This window comes from Mus caroli, unplaced genomic scaffold (assembly GCF_978045245.1).
Source record: "Mus caroli unplaced genomic scaffold, Mus_caroli_1 scaffold_17, whole genome shotgun sequence".
Lineage (NCBI taxonomy): Eukaryota > Metazoa > Chordata > Mammalia > Rodentia > Muridae > Mus > Mus caroli.
In genome coordinates this window covers 28365863-28393529 of record NW_028227272.1, presented here as the reverse complement: position 1 = coordinate 28393529, position 27667 = coordinate 28365863, and the positions used below count along the sequence as shown (strand labels likewise).

General features: G+C 43.7%; 2 pseudogenes; one reads left to right on the top strand and one right to left on the bottom strand.

Moving 5' to 3' along the window:
* Positions 1-5132: 5132 nt before the first annotated feature.
* On the bottom strand, positions 5133-5859 carry LOC110311800 (transcription factor MafG pseudogene; annotated as a pseudogene).
* Positions 5860-20708: 14849 nt separating this feature from the next.
* Positions 20709-22200, top strand: LOC147000618 (sentrin-specific protease 2 pseudogene; annotated as a pseudogene).
* Positions 22201-27667: the final 5467 nt, after the last annotated feature.

Sequence of the window (27667 nt, the reverse complement as noted above, 5' to 3'; positions counted from 1 at the left end):
ACGCAGTTCTTTCTTAGAAGAAATGAAGTGTGGGGCTGTGCTCTGGGGGTCTCTGCATGTTCACGTGGGATGGCACAATGTCAAGAGTACATTCCTGAGCATGCTCAGTCTGTGCCATAAAATCTTAGATGAAAATAGAAGGATTTAAAGGCGGCATCAGCACAGGAATGTGCCCCTGAAAGTTTTTGTCCTGTTTACTTACTGTGTGAATAGCCTCCCCAGGTTTATATATTTGAATGCTTAATCATCAGGGAGAGGTACTATTTGAAAGGATTAAAGGATTAGGAGGTGTGGCCTTGTTGGAGGAAGCGTTTCATTGGCTTTGGGGTTTCAAAAGCCCATGTCAGGCTCAGTGTTTATCGCTCTCTGCCTACAGATCAGGATATAGCTCTCAGCTACTGCTCCAAAACCTACAGGAGGAGGAGCACGCCTCCATGCTCCCTGCCATGATGATAATGGACTAAGTCTCTGAACCCCTAAGCAAGTTCCCAAGTAAATGCTTTCTTTTATAGGAGTTGCCTAGGTTGTGGTGTCTCTTCAGCGCGATAGAACAACATCTAAGACTGTCGCTAATTTCTCCTCTGGCTGGCACCAAAGTCTCAGCTTTCCTTTCTTCCAGCATGAGATTCTGATGGAGATTTTAACTCTTTGAAGACCATTGTTTTAGTAGTCTTATAGCATAAGTAAATGGCTTTAGAAATATATATATATATATATTTCTCACTTGATAGTAGGACCCTTTTCCTGAAGACACCACACACTTTGGTCACAGGCCATTGAGAAATCAAGTTGGTACTGACTAGGAGGCTTCTTCCTTGCTGTCTAGATCTCATAGTCCTGGAAGATGCCCTGAGAGTTACAGGGGTTAGGGAATCAGCAGCAGTTTTACCCAGTGCGAGTACCATGAGCCACAATGATCACTGTCATGACCAGACCAGAAGAGGTCACCCACTGCTTTCCAATCGGATTTAAGGCACATCTCCTAGGAGGAGACATATGCCTAGTACTGTAAATCTAGCCAAGAACCCAATGATGGGGAGCTCATAGCCCTCCCCCCCCCAAGAACAATCCTACTACTATTATTTTGCTAAATCGTGTCATACTGCTCTCTAAATTCATATCTCTATACACACATGTGGTGGTTTGAATGTGCTTGACCCAAGAAGTGGCACTATTAGAAGGTGTGGCCTTGTTGGAAGAAGTATGTCACTGTAAGCATAGGCTTTAAGACCCTCATCCTAGCTTCCTAAAAGCCAGTCTTCATCTATTTGCCTTTGGAACGAAATGAAGAACTCTCAGCTCCTCCTGCACCACGCCTGTCTGCCTGGATGCTGCCATGCTCCCACCTTGATGATAATGGACTGAACCTCAGAACCTGTAAGCCAGTCTCAATTAAATGTTGTCCTTACAAGAGTTGCCTTGGTCATGGCATCTGCTTGCAGTGGTGAAACCCTAAGACACCATAGATAGGTGTAGCTCTCAGACTTCATCTGAGGAGTTTCTTCCACTACAATGGACGGCAGCAAACACAGAAACTCACAACCAATCAAACTGTGAGCAGTAAGTGTCTGTGGAGTGTAGCCACAAAGGAAGCATGTTTGCCACACTCATTCTCTGCAAGGTGCAGAACCATTTTAGAAGAGTCTCTTATTCTGGGTCTCATTTCTGTGATGAGACACCATGACCAAGGCAACTGTTATAAAAGCAAACATTTCATTGGGACTTGCTTACAGTTTCAGAGGTTCAGTCCATTACCATCATGGTGGGAAGCATGGCAGCAGGCAGGCAAACATGGTGCTGGAGAAGCTGAGAGTTCTACAACTTGATCCAAAAGTCGCCAGGAGAGCTGCAGCCTCGTGTCAGGAGCCTGGTGTCTAGGAGCCTGGCAAAACACCTACTGTCCCTTGCAGGGTTATCTTCTGCTGGGTCAGCATTCTGTTCCACACTGCTCTTAAGTTCTCTAAGGGAAAGGATTTACCCGACACCTATACCAGAGGAACTCCCTCCTCCTCCTTGGTCAGGTGACCCGAACTTTCAGGGCCAAGGACAGCAGCACCAGTTGCTGTGGTGGTTTTGCCCTTTTGCCTGAACCTTCACAAACATGACAGAGAAGCACAGAGTAAGCTTAGGCACGGATAGTAAAGGAGATTGCCTGCATCTCTGGTTTTCCCTTTTTAAAAAAATAATTAAAGGACTCATATAGTCTTTTTAAATATATATATACTTTATTTTATGCATATTGGAGTTTTGACTGCATGTGTGTCTGTGTGAGAGAGTTGGATTGCCTGGAACAAGAGATATAGACAATTGTGAGCTGTCGTGTGGGCGCTGAGAACTGAACCCAGGTCCTCTGGAAGAGCAGCTAGTGTTTTTAACCTCTAAACCATCTCTCCAGCCTGATTTCCTATTTTTTTTTTGTAAAAAAATCCAATCTGATGCTTTTCAGGTTCTCAAGAACTACATAGCCAGAATCTGGAGACAGGAGACAGGAGAGAGTCAGACCGGAGCCCAGTACCCTTTTCCAGCAGGTTCCCACACTCAAGAGAAACTGCAGTGAACCAAACTGGCCACAGGGTGGAGCTGTTCATTAACTGGGAAATACTTCTATATATTGAATTAGTAGTCTAATTAAATATCAGCTAATAGTATACTGCTGAATATTTTAAACAAATAATATTGTCAGGTATCAGTAGTTGCTTAAAATATTAGTAAATTTCCATGTGAGGGTCTGAGTGTGGCAACTTCATTTGGACCTAAAGCAGGAAGGCATCTTCAGTTCTATGGGATCCAATGCCATCTCTGACCTGTGGATATACAAGGTACATACGTGGTGAACATTCAGGCAGGCAATCACTCAAATACACTTCAAGACTGCTCTGGTGCAAAAGACCTGATGCCCTGGGCACATGGGGGCCAGAAAAGGGCATCAGATCACCTGGAACTGGGGCTACAGATGATTATGAGCTATTGTGGGGATCTAGGAGCGGAACCTGGATAGCTTGCAAGGGCAGCGAGTGCTCTTAACCAGTGAGCCACGTCTCCATCCCTCTAAGGTACGTTTTAAAGCCTTTGCGTGTTGAGGATGTGATTCAGTTGGTAGAGTGTTTGCCGAGCATACACAGGGCCCTGAGTTCAACCCCAGTACCCCATAAACCAAGCATATGGTACATGCCTGTAATCTAAGCACTCAAGCTCTCGGGGAGGTGGAGGTAAAGGGATAAGAAATGGAAAGCTTATGGAGTGGTAGGCTGTTTTCACAACAGATATTAGAAAGGTATACGCACACACACACACACACATACCTTCAAAGTCTTTGACTGAGACCCAGGTCAAAAGATTGCTCTGGAAAGACAGGAACACTCTCAAAGATCTAGGATGGCTGACGACAGCAGGCCTTTGTTAGCAGGACCAGCTGACAGGAGATTCGGGCCTTCGCAGCCCCTTCTGCAAGACAGACCCAGACCTCTACTTACCAGAAAGCTAACCTGGTCCCCAGAACCTCACAGCCTGTCCCATTTGCCAATGAGCTTTGAGTGCCCTCAAACACTGCTGGTGGCATGTGTCCAGAGTGAAATATCTGTTTGTTTTGAGGTGCAAGAATGGGGGTGGTTAGGGCCAGGCAGTGGTGGCACATGCCTGTAATCCCAGCACTTGGGAGGCAGAGGCAAGGTGGATTTCTGAGTTCAAGGTCAGCCTGGTCTACAGAGTGAGTTCCAGGACAGCCAGGACTGCACAGAGAAACCCTGTCTCAAACAAACAAAAACAAACAAACAAACAAACAAACAGAATGGGGGTGATCTTCTATATAAGCCCAGGCTGGCCCTGAACTAGGCTCAAGTGGTTCTCTGTCTCTGCCTTCCAGGTATCCGTATTTATCAATGCAAGTCACTGTGCTCAGCAGGTCACAGATCTTGGTGCATCCGGAAGTCTGGTTGATCTACCCTCCACTTCCCGGCTCCTGCCTTAACTATGCTGTTTGGAGGAATGCAGCCCACGCTTTAAAGCTAATGCTTAGCAACCTCAGTTGCCCATTCCATGGTGCTCATGCTGTAGCCAGAGAATGTGTTCTTGGCCAAAATCTAGTTATGGACTTGCCTTGCTTGTTGGGAGTCCTCGGGGATTCACAACCACCTGCCTTTTCTGTTTCTTCCATCCAGGTCTCCCACAGTCCTGCTGTCCTTCTTTTGGGCTCTACAAATACAAATTCTCTTATTGCATCCTAAATGGAGCTTCACCCAGTCCCCAGAAATTCATCAAGCACCTGCCAGTTTGCTGGCATTGCCTCAAATGCTGGCGACACAGCGGAGGAAACACTCAAAACCCTGCAACTAAAACTCTAGTGAGGGAGACTGAAAATAACCACAGTAAAGATTAGTATTGTAGAAGACATTGTTTTTAAAGATTTATAAGTTCTGTTGTTTTTGTTGTTGTTTTTGTGTGTGTGTTTGTGTTTTTGTGGGTTTTTTTTTTTTTTTTTTTTTTTTGGTTTTCTGAGACAAGGTTTCTCTGTATAGCCCTGGCTGTCCTGGAACTCACTCTGTAGACCAGGCTGGCCTCAAACTCAGAAATCTGCCTGCCTCTGCCTCCCGAGTGCTGGGATAGATTTATAAGTTCTTTTTTTTTTTTTTTCGTTTTAGATCTTAAACATATAATTTAATAACTCCGTAAAAGGAACTTCTCTTTTAAATAAAGGGCTATATAACCACACAAATAGGTCATGTAAACAGTGACACCGGACCCATCGGACACACAGACACACCTTCCACCTACACTCATAACCGGCAATTCGGTCTTGTCCGGTGCACTGTGCCAGGCTCCAGCACCATGGTTCCCTCCCCAGTGCCCAGGCTGGTGGCCTATTCACCCAGGGGCTTCAAGACATAACCACTTTTCAGGGCAGAGCCCATCTCTTCCTTCTGGATTAAGCTGAGAGCCCCACTGGACTTCTGAAAGGAAAGCGCTCAAATCCCATTGCAGACCACCAGGGAGACAAGGGCAGCCCTAAGCCCAGTACACTTGCCCACGTGCACTCTCGTCCACTCCCACAGTGCCCACTCTGGACTCCTAGCCTGCACGGCCTTGGTACAAAGGGGTTAAGGGCAACCCAACATCACTGTTGAACTGTCTGATCCCAACGTACGAAACACAGGCATGACAACGAAGATGATCAAGGGGCTCAGCCTAGTGCCCCTGGGTGCAGGTTGTGCTTTGCAGGGAAGGAAACAGGGAAGGGAGAGGAGAAAGGAAGGGAAATGAAAGGAAGAGGGACGGGGCTGCCAACTCTGCCACGCACCTAGTGGCCCCTCAAAGACCTGCCTGGCAACTGCACGTGTCCCTATGACCGAGCATCCGTCTTGAACTTTACTATGGTGATGACGCTGGTGGTAGCCACCTTGCCAGGAACCAGGGGCCCCAGGCCAGCAGCAAGGGGACCCCGAGCCGGGGCCACAGGGCTGCGGGCCACGGTCCTGGCAAAGTTCTGCAGGGCCTCGTACTTGGAGCGCAGGGCATCGAGCTCCAGCTTCATGCTGGCATTCTCCGAGGCCAGCTTCTCCACCTCCTGCTGGAGCTCCGCCTTCTGCTTCTCCAGCTCCTCCTTCTGTGTCATCCGCTTGACTCTGCAGCTGGCCGCGTAGCCCCGGTTCTTCAGTGTGCGCCGCCGCTGCTTCAGCTGGATGATCTCTTCCTTGGAGAAGCCTCGCAGGTGCTGGTTCAACTCTCGCACCAACATGGTTACCAGCTCCTCGTCGGTCAAGCTGGTGCCATTCTCGCCTGGCTCCCGCTTCACCTTTAAGGCCTTGTTTCCTTTATTGGAGGTCGTCATAACCCGGGGGACACAGTGAGCAGGCACTCACACTGCGGGCCGGGTGGGCCAAGGCGGGCGATTTATAAGTTCTAAGGCTAAAACAGAGGAGTGAGGCACCGGGTGATGCCCAGGGCATGACTTAGCATGCCCGAGGCTCTGGGTTCAATACTCAGTACCATCCCACACCCACCTGCTAAACTAAAGCTAAACATGTTGAGTTAACTGCCAAAGATGAAAGATGGCCGTTTTAGATAAAGACTTGGCAAAGGAGCAGAGGGCCACACCTGAACCTGGAGGACAGGCATAGAGTCTGTATCTAGGTTTAAGACGTTCTTTTTTTTTTTTAAAGATTTATTTATTTATTATATGTAAGTACACTGTAGCTGTCTTCAGACACTCCAGAAGAGGGCGCCAGATCTTGTTCCAGATGGTTGTGAGCCACCATGTGGTTGCTGGGAATTGAACTCTGGACCTTCGGAAGAGCAGTCGGGTACTCTTACCCACTGAGCCATCTCACCAGCCCTAAGACGTTCTTTAATGAAGAGAATATTAAAGCCCTAATGCAAATTAGGTAAGGGTCCTTGGAGAGGGGTCGTATGATCGAAAGGAGGAAGCTTACCTCCACTGTTCTGGGTCCGTGGTGGTGGATGGCAAGAATTGGCTCCCTCCAAACCTGGTGCCTTAAAGCTGGCTCCTCCACCATCAACCCTAGTAAGAATGTATTACCCTGACAGTTATCAGGCTTCACTCCTTGTTTGATCGTATAAGGTTCCTCCCATCCCCACCCTACAAACCCAGGGTATGGAGATGAAGCATCTTACAACACTCCTGCCCTGGCCAATGGTGCACAACAATACAAACCTTGCTCCAGAGACCCTGGCCACCTCCTCAAGAGTCTCTCCCCCGAACCCTACCCCTACCCCCTACCCCCCCCACCCCCCCTTCCCCCGTCAGTAAACGAACCAGTTCTCCAGAGTTGTTCCCGGGTGTGTGTTCTTTTGCGTATCAAGATCCTGCCTGCACCCACCCGCCATGCTAAGCTTCCTTCCCTCTAGTTCAGTCAAGTGTGCAAAGGGCCTGATTCCCCCAGGGAGAAGCTGACATAGGCTGGCACATTGCCTTATGGGTAACTCAGCCTTCCTTTCCTGTAGATCGTCTTACACAGACAGAACAGGAAGGTGGGAGCACGTGCAGTAAGTTAGAGGCTGCATCACTAGAGGAGAGGCAATGAGAGGCGGAGTGGGAGGAGTCAGGGGTAGCTGGGACAAAGACTTGGAGGTTGGGATTTGGCCTCACCACTCAGATAGGAGCCACTGGAGGCTTTTGAGCACACACATCTGGGAAGATGCGGCTGCTGTTTTGGGAGCAGACAGAGGCAGGTCAGAGTTGCAAGCAGCAGGGCAATTAGAAGGCAGCTGGAGTAATTTAGGAAACTGATAGTGATGCTCATAGACTGCCGATTTCCAGGGCTATGGTAGAGCTCAGTTTGAACATGTTAATTTGAAATACTAATACATCCATGGGGAAAAGAATTTTAGAACTCTGTCTGGAGGGCAGGAAGAGTTAGTGTTTTAAATCTGGATTACATTAGCGAGGGGAAGACTAAAGATCTCTGTGTGGACTACATAGCAAATTCCAGACCAACAGGGGCTACACAGTGAGACCCTATCTCAAAAACCAAACAAAAAAGTAAAGTTGAAAACTATCTGTGAGTCACTTTGTGGGAGGGGTGGTGAACACAGCAGCAGACACACGCCCCGTTTCACACAACTACACAAGCGGTACATCTTAGGCTCCTCAGAGCTTGGTAGGATATGAAAACCAAGTTCTCAGCCAAAGGCCTCTTTTGAATGTACAACTCACTATTTCCAAACATCTCGCTACCCCTTAGCTACCGGGAGTCTGAGTGATTGTGCCAGTCACATACATTCAGGAGGATGAATCTGAGAAGAGGCACAGGGAGACGAAGACTTGTGGAGTATCAGGAAAAAAGTCCAGAGTGCCACACATCTATGGCATGGTTGAACAGTAGCAGTGTGTGGGCTCTGGGCATTTATATCTTCTTGACCTCACAAAGCCCCCGTAAGAAGGACACATCCAGCCAGAGGAGTTACAAATGGGCTTTCTGCAGCCTGGAGCCTGGCCCCAAGTATGCTCCTAGATATAAGAAGACCTGCATGTTTATATACTAGTAGTTTCAAGTAAATGGAGGGAGGTGCACAGCAATTTGGCTGTATCTTCCGAAATTAAGTGTGGCAGTTCTACTTTTAGAAATCCATGATCTGAATTACTTGTAGAAGTGCCCAGTACTGGGTATATAATTATGTTCACTACAACATAGTATTATCAAAGAAAAATGGCAGAAAGTATAAATAGCTACCAAATGGTGAGTGGGTAATTAACTAAATTATAGTACACTCGTGCAGTGAAATATATCGTTGCATTCATTACCCAGGCAGAGGCTGATGGGAAAGATCTGTAATGTTCACTTTTAAATAAGAAAAGAAAATTCGAGATCTGAAATGGGATATGACCGATTGCCTGGTATGTAGCTACATATGTCTGTAGACATGTATGTTGATGCTCACATCTGCTAAGAATTTATTAGAAGTAGTCACAAGAAACCTTTGTGTTATAACTTTTGGTTGGTAAGAGGAGACATGGAGGAGCAGGTTTTTAATAATTAATTCTTATTTTATGTACATTGGTGTTTTGACCATATGTATGCTGTGTAAGGGTGTCGGATCTCCCGGAACAAGAGTTATAGACAGTTGTGAACCACCATGTGGGTGCTGGGAATTGAACCTGGGTCTTCTGAAAGTGCAGCCAGTGGTCTTAATTGCAGAGCCAACTCCCCAGAAACATGAGTTTTGGGTTTTTTGTTTGTTTGTTTGTTTGTTTGTTTTACTTTGTGCTTCTGTTGGTATTTGTCATCAAAGCATTTAAGTACTTTTATAAAGTAACAAAATTGTGTTCTGATGACATCAAGTACACCTGATGATCTCAGGCTGGAGAGGAGGTTCAGGGATTAAGTATTAAGTACATGTACTACTCTTCCACAGGACCCAGGTTCGATTCCCGGCAGCAACATCAAGGCAGCTCACAACCATCACACCACTCTTCATTTATATGCGCATACACATACACACCATACACACAGTACAACTTAAAGTCATCAACTTCTGGAGAGATGGTTCAGCAGTTAAGAGCACTGACTGCTCTTCCAGAGGACTGGCTTCAATTCCCAGCACCCACATGGTGGCTCATAGATGTCTGTAACTCCAGTTCCAGGAGATCAAACACCCTTTTTTGGCTTCCATTTGGCCACCAGACACTCACATGGTACACAGACATACACCCATGCGCAAAATATAAATAAATAAATAAATAAAATTTAAATTAAAAATAAAATAAACTGTGTGTGGTACTGTACACACACCTTTAGTTCCAGTACTTGGGAAGCGGGAAGAGCTCTGTGAGTTCAAGGCCCATCTGGTCTATATCATGAATTCCAGAATGGCTAGGACTATACAGAGAGACCCTGTCTAAGAGCAAAGCAAACACAAACTTTTGGTTTGCTTATTTAATTTAAAAATAAGAAGGGATTCATGATTAAAACATGTCATTCAATGAAGTATATTTTCTTTTTTCTTTTTCTTTTTTAAAGATTTATTTATTTTCATGAGTACACTGCAGCTGTTTTCAGACACACACCAGAAGAGTGTACCAGATCCCATTACAGATGGTTGTGAGCCACCATGTGGTTGCTGGGAATTGAACTCAGGACCTCTGGAAGAGCAGTCAGTGCTCTTAACCACTGAGCCATCTCTCCAGCCCTGAAGTGTATTTTCTTTGTGGGTGGTTTTAGGAGGCTACCCACTGGACAGTGGAGCATCAGCCCTTCTGACTGTTGGGCTCTTACAGGACTGGCCCAGGCCTGCAGTCTTTGGGTAGTAGCCACCCTGAGGCAATCCTGACCTGTCCTGGTCTTGTGGGTGTGGGCAGTAGATCAGAGGATTTTTCTCTTACTAGGAAAACAACTCAAAGGTCAGGGCTACCCAACCATAAGTAAATATCAATATCCTGAGTTTTGAGAGCAGCCTACAGATGACCTGTATCCTAGTTTAAAGTCTACCTCAGCTGGCTCTTGTTAGCCTGGGAGCTAGCAGACCTCAGGGACTGGACCAGATTCATCTCTGTATCCCTAGCACTTGGCATATCATCCAACACGCAAGTGATGCTGTACAAATGTTTGTTGATAAGACATCAGAGATGTTGTTCCCCTGACACATCTCTTGATGGCTTACTCTTGAATTTTGAACACTCAACTCTCTGAAAGTGGTTTACCCTTTTGCAGAATCTGCATCCAGGAGAACTGACAAGGCAGGAACTACTTCAGTTGCTTCCTTTAATCATTCTAGGAAATTTAGAAAAACCAAGAGTGCTAATAAAAATAAGTAATATGGGTTGAATATGAGCTGTTCATTATGGCCTTGTGGTTTTGAACACTTGGTCTCTGTGATGGCTATTACTGGTTGTCAACTTGACTATATCTGGAATGATCTACAATCCAGAATGGGAGGGCTCACCTGTGATCTAGATCTTGAGACTGGAAGACATAAGTTTCTGACCTGGATCCTGGCATGGAGATCTTGAGACATAGTAGCCATGAAAAGCTTAGGCCCAGGCAAGGTAATACATGCTTTTAATTCCAGGAGACTGAGACAAGGAGATCTCCTAATTCAAGCTCAGCCTGGGACAAAGTAAGTCTCAGATCCTGGTGTGATGGTGTACACCTTTAATCTTGGCCACACCTTCTGCTAGAGGCCTACACACGCACATTAGGAGAAGGAAGACTCACTCTTCTTCACCTGCTTATTCTTACTTGCCAGCACATCTGTTGGAACCTACTTCTACAGAAGACCAGCTGGAACAACTAGCCTTGTGGGGATGAGCAACTACTAGATCCTTGGACTTCCCATTCACAGATGACCACTGTTGGGTTAGTTGAACTACAGACTGTAAGTCATCACAATTATGTCCCTCAATATAGAGAAACATTCCATAAGTTCTGTGACTCTAGAGAACCCTGACTAATACAGAAGTTTGTACCAGAAGTGGGGTATTCCTGTGACAGCCTGACCATGTTTTTGGGAGGACCGTGGAAGGAACTTTAAGCTAGAAGAGCCATTGGGAATGTTAAGAGCACTGTGGGATGTTCTGTAGGAGCATGGAAGATAATGTTGAGAACAGTGCAAACGATGTAGGCCTGGCTTGTGAAATTTCAGAGGGAAGATTAAAGACACTTATCAGGGCTGTTGCTGTTTTGATTGTGAAGATTCTGTGGTTTTGGTTAGCTGGGGTTTAAGCAGTGATTAGCAAGATACCAGAACTATTAACGTGAAACCTTTGCATTACTGGGACAATTGATGCTGGTTATCTGGAGCTAAGAAATTAGCAGTAATTAAGAAGAGACTAGCATCACTAAGATGAAATCTGGGAAGTGTTTCCTGAAAGCACAGAGAAGCTGTGTTCCAGAGGCAGCCAGACTTGGTAATGTATAAGAGTCACCCAGGTGGTACTGGTTTTGAAACATGAAGGAGTAGCAGCTGATATTCAGCACTGTGAGAGGCCAGGAGAGGCCTTTGGTGAAGGTGCAGCCTCACTGGCAGTTGAAGGCTCAGGACTGAAGGGGTCATGCAGAGAAGTTGAGGCTTAGCACCATGAAAAGAGACTATGAGAGGCTATTTGTGAATGTGCAATCCAGTAAGCAGCACCGCTCCATGACCTCTGCATCAGCTCCTGAATCCAAGTTCCTACCCTGTGTGAGTTCCAGTCCTGACTTTCTTTGGTGATTAATAGCAATGTGGAAATTGTAAGCTGAATAAACCCTTTCCTCCCCAACTTGCTTCTTGGTCATGATGTTTTGTGCAGGAATACAAACTCTGACTAAGTCAGTCTCTAACTATTTTAGGGAGTTGTAGAAACTTTGGAAGGTGGATGGATCTAACTGGAAAAATAAGTTCCTAGGGATGTGCCTTTGAGAGTAACACTAGGTCCCCAGTCTGCACTTCTCTCTGCTTCCTGTCTATCACACTGTGAATTGCTCTTCTGTTCCTCCCTTATTGTGATGTATTGAAGCCTTTGAAACTGTGAACCAAAATAAACCTTTTACCAATACAGTTTTAAGTTGTGTATTTTGTCTAAGCAACACAAAAGTAATTGAAAATTGGTATCAGGAGTGGGGATGTGCCTGGAACTAAACCTCACCTCGTGGTTCTGAGGCCTTCAGAACTGCTTTGCTAGAAGAAAATGGAGACGCACGTTAGAGAAGATCTAGAATGTTCTAAGCAGAGATCAATGGGTAATTCTGGTGGGTGTTTACAAAACCATGGATACAATTAAAATGTGATCAATAGTGGCTGGATGAATGGCTCACCAGTTAAGGGCACTTGCTGCTCTTCCAGAATATTCAGGTTCCATCTCAGTATCCACAAGGCAGCTTACAACCTTCTGCAATTCCAGTTCCAAGGCACCTAACACCTTATTCTGACCTCTCCAGGCACTGGGCATATCATCATGCACATACATATATGCAGGCACAACACTCACACATGTAAAATAAAACAAAAATATTTTTAAATGTGAACAATTAAAGACAGCCCATGAGGTTTCATGTGGGAAGAGGGTTTTCATTAGAAATCTAGCTAGAGACCATTCAGACAACATTATGTCAAAGAACATATCTACATTTTGTGTATGGTCTAGAACATTGTAGAAAGCTGTCTTAGTTGCTGTTACATTGCTGTGAAGAGACACTGTACTGTCTGGTTTTGTGTGTCAACCTGACACAAACTAGAGTCATCAGAGAGGAAGAAGCCTCAGTTGAGGAAAGGCCTTCATGAGATCCAATCTGTAAGACACTTTCCCGATTAGTGATAGTTGGGGGAGGGCCCAGCCCATTGTGGGTAGTGTCATTCCTGCCTTGGTCCTGGGTTCTATAAGAAAACAGGCTGAAGGTGTCTGCCTGGCCCAGGAGGGCATTGCTGGAGCATCTGCAGGAGACACCTTGGTTCCAGGATCCTGGGGAGACTAGTCTGCACGGGTGAGAGTGTGGACTACACAAGTTAACAGCTTCTGGGACAGGCGGGAGCCACAGAGCTTCTGAGGCAGACCCCATTTCTGGCTCCAGATATCTGGGCACCTTCCCTGCCAGAGGAGAGGTATCTGCCCCGCCCTAGAGGGCTTTGCCAGAGCACCTGGGGGAGCCATCTTGGTTCCCGGGTTCCATCGAGACTAGTCTGCGCAGGTGAGAGTGTGGACTACTGAAGCTAACAGCTTCTGGGACAGGCCCTGTTTCAGGCCTTCATCTTCTGCCAGGAGGCAAGTCTGAACGCCAGATATCTGTGCACCTTCGCTGCAAGAGGAGAGCTTGCCTGCAGAGAGTGCTCTAACCACTGAAACTCAGGAGAGGGCTAGTCTCCCAGGTCTGCTGGTAGAGACTAACAGAATCATGAAAGTAACAAGCTCTGACCAGAGACAACTATAACAACTGACTCCAGAGATTACCAGATGGTGAAAGGCAAATGTAAGAATCTTACTAACAGAAACCAAGACCACTCACCATCATCAGAACCCACCTCAGCCAGTCCTGGGCACCCCAACACACCCGAAAAGCTAGATCTGGATTTAAAGGCATATCTCATGATGATGGTAGAGGACATCAAGAAGGACTTTAACAACTCATTTAAAGAAATACAGGAGAACACTGCTAAAGAGTTGCAAGTCCTTAAAGAAAAACAGGAAAACACATCCAAACAGGTGATGGAAATGAACAAAACCATACTAGACCTAAAAAGGGAAGTAGACACAATAAAGAAAACCCAAAGTGAGGCAACTCTGTAGATAGAAACCCTAGGAAAGAAATCTGGAACCATAGATGCGAGCATCAGCAACAGAATACAAGAGATAGAAGAGAGAATCTCAGGTGCAGAAGATTCCATAGAGAACATCGGCACAACAATCAAAGAAAATGCAAAATGCCAAAAGATCCTAACTCAAAACATTCAGGAAATCCAGGACACAATGAGAAGACCAAACCTACGGATAATATAAGTAGATGAGAATGAAGATTTTCAACTTAAAGGGCCAGCAAATATCTTCAACAAAATTATAGAAGAAAATGTGAGATGGCTTAGTGGTTAAGAGTGCCGACTGCTCTTCCAAAGGTCCAGAGTTCAAATCCCAGCAGCCACATGGTGGCTCACAACCATCTGCAATGAAATCTGATGCCCTCTTCTGAAGTATCTGAGGACAGCTACAGTGTACTTATATATAATAAATAAATAAATCTTTAAAAAAAAAAACAAAAAACAAAAAACTTCCCAAACCTAAAGAAAGAGATGCCCATGAGCATACAAGAAGCCTACAGAACTCCAAATAGACTGGACCAGAAAAGAAATTCCTCCCAACACATAATAATCAGAACAACAAATGCACTAAATAAAGATAGAATATTAAAAGCAGTAAGGGAAAAAGGTCAAGTAACAAATAAAGGCAGGCCTATCAGAATTACACCAGATTTTTACCAGAGACTATGAAAGTCAGAAGATCCTGGACAGATGTTATACAGACACTAAGAGAACACAAATGCCAGCCCAGGCTACTATACCCAGCCAAACTTTCAATTACCATAGATGGTGAAACCAAAGTATTCCACGACAAAACCAAATTCACACATTATCTTTCCACGAATCCAGCCCTTCAAAGGCTAATAACAGAAAGAAAAAAAAATACAAGGACTGAAACCACATCCTAGAAAAAGCAAGAAAGTAATCCTTCAACAAACCTAAAAGAAGAGAGCCACAAGAACAGAATGCCAGCTGTAACAACAAAAATAATAGGAAGCAACAATTACTTTTCCTTAATATCTCTTAATATCAATGGACTCAATTCCCCAATAAAAAGACATAGTCTAACAGACTGGCTACACAAACAGGACCCAACATTTTTCTGCTTACAGGAAACCCATCTCAGGGAAAAAGACAGACACTACCGCAGAATGAAAGGCTGGAAAACTATTTTCCAAGCAAATGGTCTGAAGAAACAAGCTGGAGTAGCCATTCTAATATCTAATAAAATCGACTTCCAACCCAAAGTCATAAAAAAAGACAAGGAGGGGCACTTCATACTCATCAAAGGTAAAATCTTCCAAAAGGAACTCTCAATTCTGAATATCTATGCTCCAAATACAAGGGCAGCCACATTCATTAAAGAAACTTTAGTAAAGCTCAAAGCACACATTGCACCTCACACAATAATAGTGGGAGACTTCAACACACCACTTTCATCAATGGACAGATCATGGAAACAGAAACTAAACAGGGACACAGTGAAACTAACAGAAGTTATGAAACAAATGGATCTCACAGATATCTACAGAACATTTTATCCTAAAACAAAAGGATATACCTTCTTCTCAGCACCTCATGGTACCTTCTCCAAAACTGACCATATAATTGGTCACAAAACAGGCCTCAACAGATACAAAAATATTGAAATTGTCCCATGCATCCTATCAGATCACCATGGACTAAGGCTGATTTTCAATAACAACATAAATAATAGAAAGCCAACATTCATGTGGAAACTGAACAACACTCTTCTCAATGATACCTTGGTCAAGGAAGGAATAAAGAAAGAAATTAAGGACTTTTTAGAGTTTAATGAAAATGAAGTCACAACATACCCAAACTTATGGGACATAATGAAAGCATTTCTAAGAGGAAAACTCATAGCTCTGAGTGCCTCCAAAAAGAAACTAGAGAAAGCACACACTAACAGCTTGACAACACACCTAAAAGCTCTAGAACAAAAGGAAGCAAATTCACCCAAAAGGAGTAAACGGCAGGAAATAATCAAACTCAGGGGCGAAATCAACCAAGTGGAAACAAGAAGAACTATTCAAAGAATCAACCTAAACGAGGAGCTGGTTCTTTGAGAAAATCAACAAGATAGATAAACCCTTAGCCAGACTCACTAAAAGGTACAGGGACAGCATCCTCATTAACAAAATCAGAAATGAAAAGGGAGACATAACAACAGATCCTGAAGAAATCCAAAACACCATCAGATCCTTCTACAAAAGGCTATACTCAACAAAACTGGAGAACATGGATGAAATGGACAAATTTCTAGACAGATACCAGGTACCAAAGTTAAATCAGGATCAGGTTAATGATCTAAACAGTCCTATATCCCCTAAAGAAATAGAAGCAGTCATTAATAGTCTCCCAACCAAAAAAAGTCCAGGACCAGATGGGTTTAGTGCAGAGTTCTATTAGACCTTCAAAGAAGATCTAATTCCAGTTCTTCACAAACTATTCCACAAAATAGAAGTAGAAGGTACTCTACCCAACTCATTGTATGAAGCCACAATTATTCTGATACCTAAACCACAGAAAGACCCAACAAAGATAGAGAACTTCAGACCAATTTCCCTTATGAACATCGATGCAAAAATCCTCAATAAAATTCTTGCTAACTGAATCCAAGAACACATCAAAACAATCATCCATCCTGACCACGTAGGTTTCATTCCAGGGATGCAGGGATGGTTTCATATACGGAAATCCATCAACCTAATCCACTATATAAACAAACTCAAAGACAAAAACCACATGATCATCTCGTTAGATGCGGAGAAAGCATTTGACAAAATCCAACACCCATTCATGATAAAAGTCTTGGAAAGATCAGGAATTCAAGGCCCATACATAAACATGATAAAAGCAATCTACAGCAAACCAGTAGCCAACATCAAAGTAAATGGTGAGAAGCTGGAAGCAATCCCACTAAAATCAGGGACTAGACAAGGCTGTCCACTTTCTCCCTACCTATTCAACATTGTACTTGAAGTCCTAGCCAGAGCAATTCAATAACAAAAGGAGATCAAGGGGATACAAATTGAAAAGGAAGAAGTCAAAATATCCCTTTTTGCAGATGATATGATAGTATATATAAGTGACCCTAAAAATTTCACCAGAGAACTCCTAAGCCTGATAAACAGCTTCAATGAAGTAGCTGAATACAAAATTAACTCAAACAAGTCAATGGCCTTTCTCTACACAAAGGATAAACAGGCTGAGAAAGAAATTAGGGAAACAACACCCTTCTCAATAGTCACAAATAATATAAAATACCTTGGCGTGACTCTAACTAAGGAAGTGAAAGATTTGTATGGTAAGAAGTTCAAGTCTCTGAAGAAAGAAATTAAAGAAGATCTCAGAAGATGGAAAGATCTCCCATGCTCATGGATTGGCAGGATCAATATAGTAAAAATGGCTATCTTGCCAAAAGCAATCTACAGATTCAATGCAATCCCCATCAAAATTCCAACTCAATTCTTCAACGAATTAGAAAGAGCAATCTGCAAATTCATCTGGAATAACAAAAAACCTAGGATAGCAAAAACACTTCTCAAGGATAAAAGAACCTCTGGTGGAATCACCATGCCTGACCTAAAGCTGTACTACAGAGCAATTGTGATAAAGACTGCATGGTACTGGTATAGTGACAGACAAGTAGACCAATGGAATAGAATTGAAGACCCAGAAATGGACCCACACACCTATGGTCACTTGATCTTTGACAAGGGAGCTAAAACCATCCAGTGGGAAAAAGCATTTTCAACAAATGGTGCCGGCACAAGTAGCGGTTATCATGTAGGAGAATGCGAATTGATCCATTCCTATCTCCTTGTACTAAAGTCAAATCTAAGTGGATTAAGGAACTCCACATAAAACCAGAGACACTGAAACTTACAGAGGAGAAAGTGGGGAAAAGCCTTGAAGATATGGGCACAGGGGAAAAATTCCTGAATAGAACAGCAATGGCTTGTGCTGTAAGATCGAGAATCGAAAAATGGGACCTCATAAAATTGCAAAGCTTCTGTAAGGCAAAAGACACTGTCAATAAGACAAAAAAACCACCAACAGATTGGGAAAGGATCTTTACCTATCCTAAATCAGATAGGAGACTAATATCCAATATATATAAAGAACTCAAGAAGGTGGACTCCAGAAAATCGAATAACCCCATTAAAAATGGGGCTCAGAGCTAAACAAAGAATTCTCACCTGAGGAATACTGAATGGCTGAGAAGCACCTGAAAAAATGTTCAGCATCCTTAATCATCAGGGAAATGCAAATCAAAACAACCCTGAGATTCCACCTCACAGCAGTCAGAATGGCTAAGATAAAAAAGTCAGGTGACAGCAGATGCTAGCGAGGATGTGGAGAAAGAGGAATGCTCCTCCATTGTTGGTGGAATTGCAAGCTTGTAGAACCACTCAGGAAATCAGTCTGGTGGTTCCTCAGAAAATTGGACATAGTACTACTGGAGGATCCAGCAATACCTCTCCTGGGCATATATCCAGAAGATGTTCCAACTGGTAAGAAGGACACATGCTCCACTATGTTCATAGCAGCCTTATTTATAATAGCCAGAAGCTGGAAAGAACCCAGATGCCCCTCAACAGAGGAATGGATACAGAAAATGCGGTACATTCCCACAATGGAGTACTACTCAGCTATTAAAAAGAATGAATTTATGAAATTCCTAGGCAAATGGATGGACCTGGAGGGCATCATCCTGAGTGAGGTAACCCAATCACAAAAGAACTCACATGATATGTACTCACTGATAAGTGGTAAAGTGCTTGCTGTTTAATCATGGTGGCTGGAGTTCAGATTCCAGGACCCACAGAAAACACCCACCTCTGTAATTACAGCTACAGTTGAATTCTTCCTACTGTTTTCTAGGGAGCAGTTCAGGGCTTGTGTTATTGGTAGGATTGTAACTGAAATAGTGATGTATCTTTCTCAATGGATCCTATTGACAATGGTGAGATTTTATTTATTCTCTTTGGGATTGATCCTTGGTAAATCGGTACCAGTTTCACAAGTTTCCTCCAATACTGAAACACTGAACCATTCCACCCTTCATTCCATCTGAAAGGAAGCCCCTCAGGCAGGAAGGCAACAAAAGATCTCAAAATGATCAGATTCACTAGGCTCCTTCCCTGCCAGAGATCAATAAAAGCTGAGAGTCCCTCTCAGATGAAAGGAAGCTGAGCTGCAAAAAAGACTCAAAAGAGCCACCCTCATACCAGCTGTCTGCAAGAAGTTTAGACCAACTGAGGCACCTGGAATGGACATTCTCCAGCCCTTTGATCCATCTACATGCCGTGCAGTTTCTCCAGGTTCCCAGTTTTTGTGAGCTGTCAACCTATGCTGGGTAGGCTTTGGTGATGCAGCTGTCTTTGAGTCATTTCTGCTCCTGTAAGTAACCCCTCACCCATATTCCTATAAGTAACCCCAATAAAACTTATTAGTTCACCAAGTAGGACTTTGGTGGTATGGGCACTTTGGTCTTTCCTGGGCTCCTTATTCAGAGGAGAAACAAATTTTGTCACACACCACTACCTACTAGGTTTTATAACTGTAAAATTCTATTTATTCTTATAATTAGCAAACATATTGTGTGTGAGAAGATATTTTGAAGGGCACTTAAATTTCTATAATTGACCATGATGGGACAGCTTCCTAAAAGACAAACGTACTAGTCAGGACCAGCTGAACTATGCTGACAGCATTTAGGTAAGTAACCCTGTGTTCTGCCGAAGAACTGTGATATATATCAATACATTCAAACCTGCCACTCAGGCAAAGGAGTGCTTTGAAACCCTGGACCAAGTTGGAGTTGGGGAGGGCTTCCACCCTCCAAAAACGTTGCTTAGCATCCTTTCAGGTGACATCACAAACAGCTATGGAACCTTGAAGGCTATGTCTAGGGGCAACCCTCTGAGTTCAACATCATTCGTGAGGTTGCCTCCGAAGTGTTAGCTACTAGGTTTAGGCCCGGTGTCTTACTAGTGATTAACTAGGACGATTAGTCCGATTTTGAAATTTTCGCTGTTTAGCTGGTTACAGCACCCAAGAAGGATACTTCTGATGAGGTATCCTTAAAACTAACTCCTCCGAGTTTTCCAGAGTGGACCCCTGGTGAACTGCCAAGCTCTGACTATTCACCAGTCGGTCTGCTTAATTATCTCCATTCTTTGACTGACCCTGACCTGCAAAGTCAACTGTTTATAAAGGAGCCTCATAGGTTCGCGACCTTGGACCAACTATCAACTGGAAGAAGTGATTCTTCGGACATCAGGGTGAATGACCCAAGAGTACCCACCCAGAGCCAGGCATAAGGTTGCTTTCGCTTGGAAGTTAGAAAAGCACTACTATACCGGAGTCAACACCCTAGGCAGTCCAAGCAGTTGTCCATGTGGCAACCTAAACCGCCTGGGTTGGAGATGAAGCCTGAAGCTTCAGGAAAAGGGCAAAAACGTAAATATGAGCATGAAAATGGGACAGAGATAGAGTCTGAAGCTTTGGGACAAGGTCCAAAAAGAAAATGCCAGGATGGAACAGAGATGGTATCTAAAGAGCCCGGCAAGGCTCAGAAGAAGACCCCTCAGGAGCCTCAAGACCTAGAGCTCCCAAGAGAACAGCCTAGCAAGGGTCAAGTACCGAAACCCCAGGGAGAGCCTCCAAAACAACTAAAACCCCTAGAGTTGACCGAAGGTCCTCCATAGCAGGCTGTAACTGGGAGGAAGCCTGCTGATGGTGGCAAGGGTCGCAAGCGGCCCTATTCCACCATGGAGGAAAACGAACAAAGCCCCCAAAAGGAAAAGTACGGAAGGTTGCTTCAACACCTTCAGTGCGACCAAGATATGAAGTCGGACCCACACAGGCCTCACCCGTTCCTTACAAACACCTGGAAGATCAAAGGGGGCGAGTCAGGAGGCAGTCATGGATCAGATACAACTCAAGAGATCAAGAACCATCTACTGTTGTTGCTCTAAAAGAATGTCTTTCACCAGAGGGGAAAGAGAAGTGCTGCTCTGAGGAAAAATGTGTTACAGAGAAGAAAGGTTGTGTAAAGGGTGAAGGAAGAAGGGGGGACAGCTTGGAGCCAGGAACACAGGCTCAGATCATCCTGGATAGCGGCAGAGGCAATAGCTTACTCCCCAACAAGATGGCAGTACTTGCTGCAGAGAAAAGGCCTCTCACAGACCAAGAAAGGGGCAGAGAAATGGATCAAATCCTTGATATTACAGAGGACATGGAGAAGGAAATTGAGAATGCACTGGGTCCAGGACCCCAAGAGGAAATCCTAAGTTCCAGATTCAAGTTGCAAATCACCAGAGGAGATATCCAGACCTTGGAGAACGGTCAGTGGCTCAATGATGAGGTCATCAATTTCTACATGAACCTTCTGGTTGAGAGAAATGAAAACCAAGGCTACCCGGCTCTTCATGTCTTTAGCACTTTCTTTTACCTCAAGCTAAAGCATAGCGGTTACAGTTCTGTGAAAAGATGGACTCGAGGCATCAATCTCTTTGAAAAAGAACTCATCTTGGTGCCTATTCACCAGAGGGTACATTGGAGCCTGGTGGTAATCGATTTAAGAAAACGAAGTATTGTATACCTCGATTCCATGGGACAGACAGGGAAGTCTATCTGTGAGACCATCTTCCAATATTTACAAAATGAGAGCAAGACACGCAGGAACATTGAGCTGGACCCTTTGGAGTGGAAGCAGTACAGTATGACATCAGAGGAGATTCCTCAGCAACTGAATGGGAGTGACTGTGGAATGTTTACCTGTAAATATGCAGATTACATCGCTAGGGACCAGCCTGTGACCTTTTCTCAGCAACACATGCCCACCTTCAGGAAGAGGATGGTCTGGGAAATCCTACACAGTCACTTACTGTAACAACATCCACCTGGTTGCTATGGTCCCCATCCCTGTTCTTTTCCATCGATGTTTCTGATATACATCAGGTAGGATGAGTTGAAGAGATATAAAACAGGTACTGAGCCGTCTCACGGGATGAAGCCCACTCTCTGCAATATAGCCCTAACGTGGGATGTGGGACTGATGCCCTAATGCCATCTCTAGGATGCATGCAACTATTGCAAGCTTAGAAACTGCTGCTGCCCAACCCACAGGCGACCACGTGTTTTTTGGTTCTGTTGTTTGTTTTGTTTTTTGTTGTTTTTGTTTGTTTGTTTGTTTTTGTTTTTGTTTTTGTCTTCTTGACCCCACTCCACTGATTGTTTTCCTTAACTCACTTGCAAACCTTGGCCATTGTTATTTCCCATCCTCCAGTCCTTGTTTGAAGTGTCTGTTTCTGAAATGAAGGCTCATCACGGTGCCAGCAGGGACATGAGCAGGAAGAGGCCGAAGCTCTTCACTGGCATCGCTAATGCTGGACTTGTGTGCTATTAAATTGAAGCAGGGGATAGTGGTGGTGTTTTGTTTTAATTTTTTTTTAAGTTTGAAAATAGTATGGGAAATGGAAATGAGTTGCACAGACTGGTGCTGTTTTGAACCACCGTACTCTGCTGGACCAGTATAGGATGTAGAACTGCAGCCAAACTGCTGACTGGACTCCAGGACTAGTAAGAAAAGCACCATGGTCATGTAAAGACTCATCCTTCCCCAGACCCGCCTTAGTTTGGGAAGTTGACTTGAAGTAACTATAATGGCAAAAGTCCATTTCTATCTCAGGTCTCATTGACTACAAACCCATCTATTGCTGTATTGAATTGTTTTTTTTTTTTTTAAAGTTCGATTCAATTTAATTTTTTTTCTTAAAAAGTTTTGGTATATATTAAGATGAAATTGAGATTTTTCTCTCATTAGATTAATATTCCCACTGTGGAAAATTGGGGATTTAGTATTTAGGGTTGAAACTGCCAGTTATCTAATAATCAATTTACATGTGATACTTTGTATTTAACTTTTCTATTCATTATCTTATGGCTGTGTTCATGCAATTTTTTACTTAATAAAGTTTAAAGTTATTTAAACATTTCACAGGATCTGGTGTCTCCTGTTTCTTTTATGGCATACAAATAAAGCCTGGTTTGTGAGGTGACCTAAGAAGCAGGAGTTGAGGGTGTGACTCACCAGCTTAAGCCTTAGATACATTGTGCACACCAGTGATTGTTACTCTGTTCTGGGCCTCTGCAGTGGAGTTGGAATGTTCCAGAGAGCATCCACTCCTATATCGTGGGTTGTAGAGGGAGAATATATGTGCAGCTCAGTTGAGCAGTGTCCAACTGAGCTGTAGAGTGGGAGCAATGGAGAAATGTATTGATGTCCATGGGGCCACTTGTCATTGAAGCTACTCTGCATTACTGTAAATGGGACGCCAGGCAGGTCCACTCCTGACCCTTGTCACAGACTGAGACTGACACTGGAAAAGGAAGCAGTATCTTCATAGTTTGGCCCAGATTTAGGGAGAGAAAATGTCTCAATTCTCTTTTGTCTATAGCAGCTTGAGGATGTATAGAAAAGACAACACAGAGCTGGGGGAATGGCTCAGTTGGCCAAGTACTTGCCAGTAAGTGTAAGGATCCAAGTTGCACCCAGGGCTCCATTAAGAGAAGCCAGGATGGGTGGCTGTGAGCCAGAAGAGCCCAGGTCCTTTATGGCAGAGTGGTTTTCCATCTTCTCTCTTTCCTCCTGCCCAACTCCTCCCCTTGGGAGTATGTTTTTTCCTAATCAGCCATTCTTGCTTTTTCTGCAAGTAGAATCTGTAATGGATTCCTTGAGGACAGAAGATCCTAGAAATCCTCTGGAAGGTCTTCTGAACCTTGCTATTATCCAATATCAGTAGTTTCTATTTTCAAATGCTTAATGTGTATGCTGGAGAGGTGGCTGAAAAACCTGAATCTTGGTGGTAAATGGGAGAGATTACCCATATATGATATGTGAGTCCATGTGTTCAGTCCTCAGCACCTGGAGTACGTGTGTGTGTGTGTCTGAGTTTTTCCATTGGCAACAATACTGCTATTGATCCAAATACTGCCCACAGATCCAAAGTCAGTAGTGCCAGGAGCTTTAAAATGTTTGTGGATGTTCCACTCCACAGGGAGCATGTAGCAGACAGCCAAGCTCAGTAAGAAGATGATGTTTCCAAACAGCGGTTGTATTGCAGATGGCTCTGTTCCTTCATAGGACGACTCATCATATTCACATGGTGTGCCATTTGATGTAGCTGGTCTTCAGTAAAGGCAATGCAGTCTTTGGAAGAGCTAAGTGGGCCTCAGACTGCTGGCCCCACGCCCAGGCTCCGCCTCCTGTGCTCCTAAGTTCCTCCCTCCTCCTATTACTCCACACTAGGACTCCCTGAATACACATTTTAGAGAATGGTTTGCACATGATAAAGAGAAGCCACAATGTTAAAGAAGGCTTATTTCCAATAAATAAAGATGGTATGAAGTACATATGTAGGGTTTCTGTAAATAAAAAGAAAACCAGTAAGAAAAAGGAGGAAGCATTTCAGCTAATACTTTATCAAAGAGGAATTCCATCAGTGATCAAAGGAATGGAAAACAGGAAAGACGCTCAAGTACCACGTAAAGAGCTGAGACTACCGTGTACCACAAAGCCTGTGAAGAGCGAAGAGCGGGGAAGCCCATGCACGGCTGGAGGAGTGGGAGTGGGAGTTGGTACACTGACTTTGAAAGCAAGTTTGGCATTATCTAGCACAGTAAAAAGTGCATATGCTCTGTGCTCAAGAAAGCCTACTCTATATACACACTTCAAAGAAGTGCATATCCCAGCTAACCTTATGTTTATGGAAGCCATGTCTATGATGCGTGTGTACACCATGTAAGTGTTGATAACTTCATAGCTGATAACTCAGGTGCTCATCACTAACATGAATCAGTTGTGCTACACCTGTTCATGTGACTTCCTAGCAGTGAAAATGAATGAGCTGCAGCTATGTTCTATTACATGGATAAGCCATAGAAATAACGTGGAACACAAGAACTTCAACACAGTATATGTAGTACAATTTTTTTTTAAATTCAAAAGCAGAAACTACATAAGCATTGAAGTTATAAAGAAAATCAAGGATGTTTCTGCCTTAAAAAATCAGGGCTCTGGTTCCACAGGAGTGAAAGGGACTCAGGAAGGGTTGTATGGCTCGAGGTCAGGGCGTGCTTCTGAAACACTGAAATCAGGCTTGTCCAACCCATAGCAATATGATGGCTGGACCATAAAGTATTGCTTGCTTGCTTGCTTGGTTTGGTTTAGTTTTTCCAAGACAGGGTTTCTCTGTGACGAATTCTTGCCCATTTAACTTTATTACATTTTATTAATTTTTGTTTGTGTACAAGGGCCACAGTGTACATGCTGCATGTGTGTATGTAGAGCCCTGGACAGTCGGCAGGAGCACCATGTGGACCCCAAGGATTGAACTCGGTGTCAGGCTTAATAGCAGCAGCTTTTGGCAGACAAGCCATTTTGCCAGCTGTCTGTCCATTCCTCTGCCTCCCAAGTGCTGGGATTAAAGGCCTATGCCACTACTGCCCAGCTTTGTCCATTCTTAATCAGGTCATTTTCTTGGTACTGAGTTAGAGTTCTTACCTGAATTGTTTGAATTCTGTATGCATTTGGGATCATTTGCTTACTCTGCCTTCTGTTACTTTTTCTGTTAGGGTCAATTCCAAAAACATTAAGACAAACATCATGGAGTCCTTCCTCTGTAGTTTTTGTTTTTATCTTTTGGGGTGTTTTGTTCTTCTGAGACAGGGTCTCATTATGTAGCCCTGGCCGTCCTGGAGCTCACGATGCAGACCAGGCTGTACTCCAGCTTACTGAGATCCACCTGCTCTGCTGGGATTGACAGTGTAGAGGTCTGGGAAGCCACAGCCAGCTTTCCCTGTCAAATTCTAGCCGTTTTATAGTTACAGGTCTTAACATTTAGGCTTTTAATCCCATTTTGAGTTGATTTTTTTTAACATGGTGTAAGAGTCCACTTTCATTTTTTGGTATTATTTTATGTGTGTGTGCATGTTTTGACTGTGTATGCGGTGCCCAGGGTGGTCAGAAGAGGTCACCTGATCCTCTGGAACTGGAGTTACAGATAGTTGTGACCTGCCATATGGGTGCTGGGAACTAAATTCTGATCCTTTGTAAGAGCAGCAAGTGCTCTCAACTCCTGAGCCATCTCTCCAGCCCTGGTTTCAATCTTCTGCATGTGGATATCCAGTTTTCCTAAGACCATTTACTAAAGGACTGCTCTTTCCCCATTGTGTTTCTTGGTAGTGTCCTCAAGAGTCTTTGCCCAAAACTATGTGGGTTTATTTCTGGGCTCCATTTGTTTCCATGGAGGTATATTTTCATGCTATTGACATTCTCTTTTGACTGCTACACCCTGCCAGGTTTGGAAATTAGGTAGCATGGTGACTCTGGCTTTGTTCTTTGACCTACAGTTGTTTTGGCTCTCTGAGGTCATTGTGGTTGCATAAATATTTTAGGGCTGTTTTTTCTGATGGTAGAGACTGAACCTAAGGAGGTTTGTTTGGCTTTGTTTATAAAGACAGAGCCTTGCTCTATTGCCTAGGCTAGGATCAGGAGACCTACATACAAATTAGTTGAGACTACATAGAAGTGCTACCATGTCCAACTAATTTTAGGATTGTTACTGTAAAAATTGTCATTAAAAAAAAAAAGAAAATGTCATTTTTACCAGGGACTTCATGAATCTAAGAGCACTTTTAATTGGTATGGACATTTTAATAATAGTAGTGATTCCTTTAGGCCATGAATGTGGACTATATCTGTGTGTGTATTCATCTTCAGTTCCCTTCATCAGTATTTTACAGGTTTCGATGTATAACTTTTTCCTGGTTAATTGTAAATTGTTTGAACCATTCCTGAATTCTGCGTATTAATCTCATTTAAGGGATGGAGATACTTCCCTCACTCATTTGATGGTGTGAGTGATCATTTTAATGTGATGTTGAATTCAGTTAGTGTTTTGTTGAGGGTTTTTGCACTTAGATCAATCAAGAATATTAGTATCCTGTGCTTTTGTTTTCTTACACCTTTATATGGCTTTGGTAACATAATCTTGGCCTTGTAAAATGAGCTTAGAACTATTCGTTCCTCTTCAATCTGTGGAAAGAGGTTGAGAAGGACTTTTTGTGTTTTGTTCTTTGAGACAAGGTGTCACTATATAGCCTAGGCTAGCCTAGAACTTGCTATGAAGATCAGGCTAGTGAGATCTGCCCACATCTGCTTCCCAAGTGCTGGGATTAAAGGCATGTGCTGCCACACCTGACATCAGTATTCTTTAAAGATTTATTATAGTTGTGTGGGGACCATATGTGTACATAAGTGCAAGTGCCTATGGAGTTCAGAAGTATTGGAATCCCCTGGAGCTGGAGTAAGGTAGCTGTGAGGCCCCTGCCCTGGGTGCTGGGAGCCAAACTCTGGCTCTCAGAAGAGCAGGCAGTACCCGCTGTTAACCGCTGAGCCATCTCCTTAGCCCCAGATCAGCTGTGTTAAATGCAGTAAAATGATCAGGCCCCAGCCTTTTATTTGATGAGAGACTTTGTGTCCGCCTGCCTCTGCCTCCCAAGTGCTGGGATTAAAGGCATGCACCACCACTACCTGGTGACATTTATTTTTCTTATTAATAATTTAATTGCCTCCTAAATGCTATTTTTTATTTTACCTTAATTTTTTTTTGAGGAAATGAGGATAAAGTGTGTGTGTGTGTGTGTGTGTAAGATCAGTTTTCTTCTTCTACCATGTTGGTCCTGGGGATTGGACTCTGGTCCTCCAGCCTCGTGGTACGTGCTTTTACCCACTCTCATCTCTCTGGCCCTGAGGATTCTCTCTTTAAAGTTGTAGGAAAATTCTTTCTTTTGGTTATTTTTAGGCTCCCTACCAGTTGAAGTATCTAATTTCATAATTTCGTGCTTGCAGTTT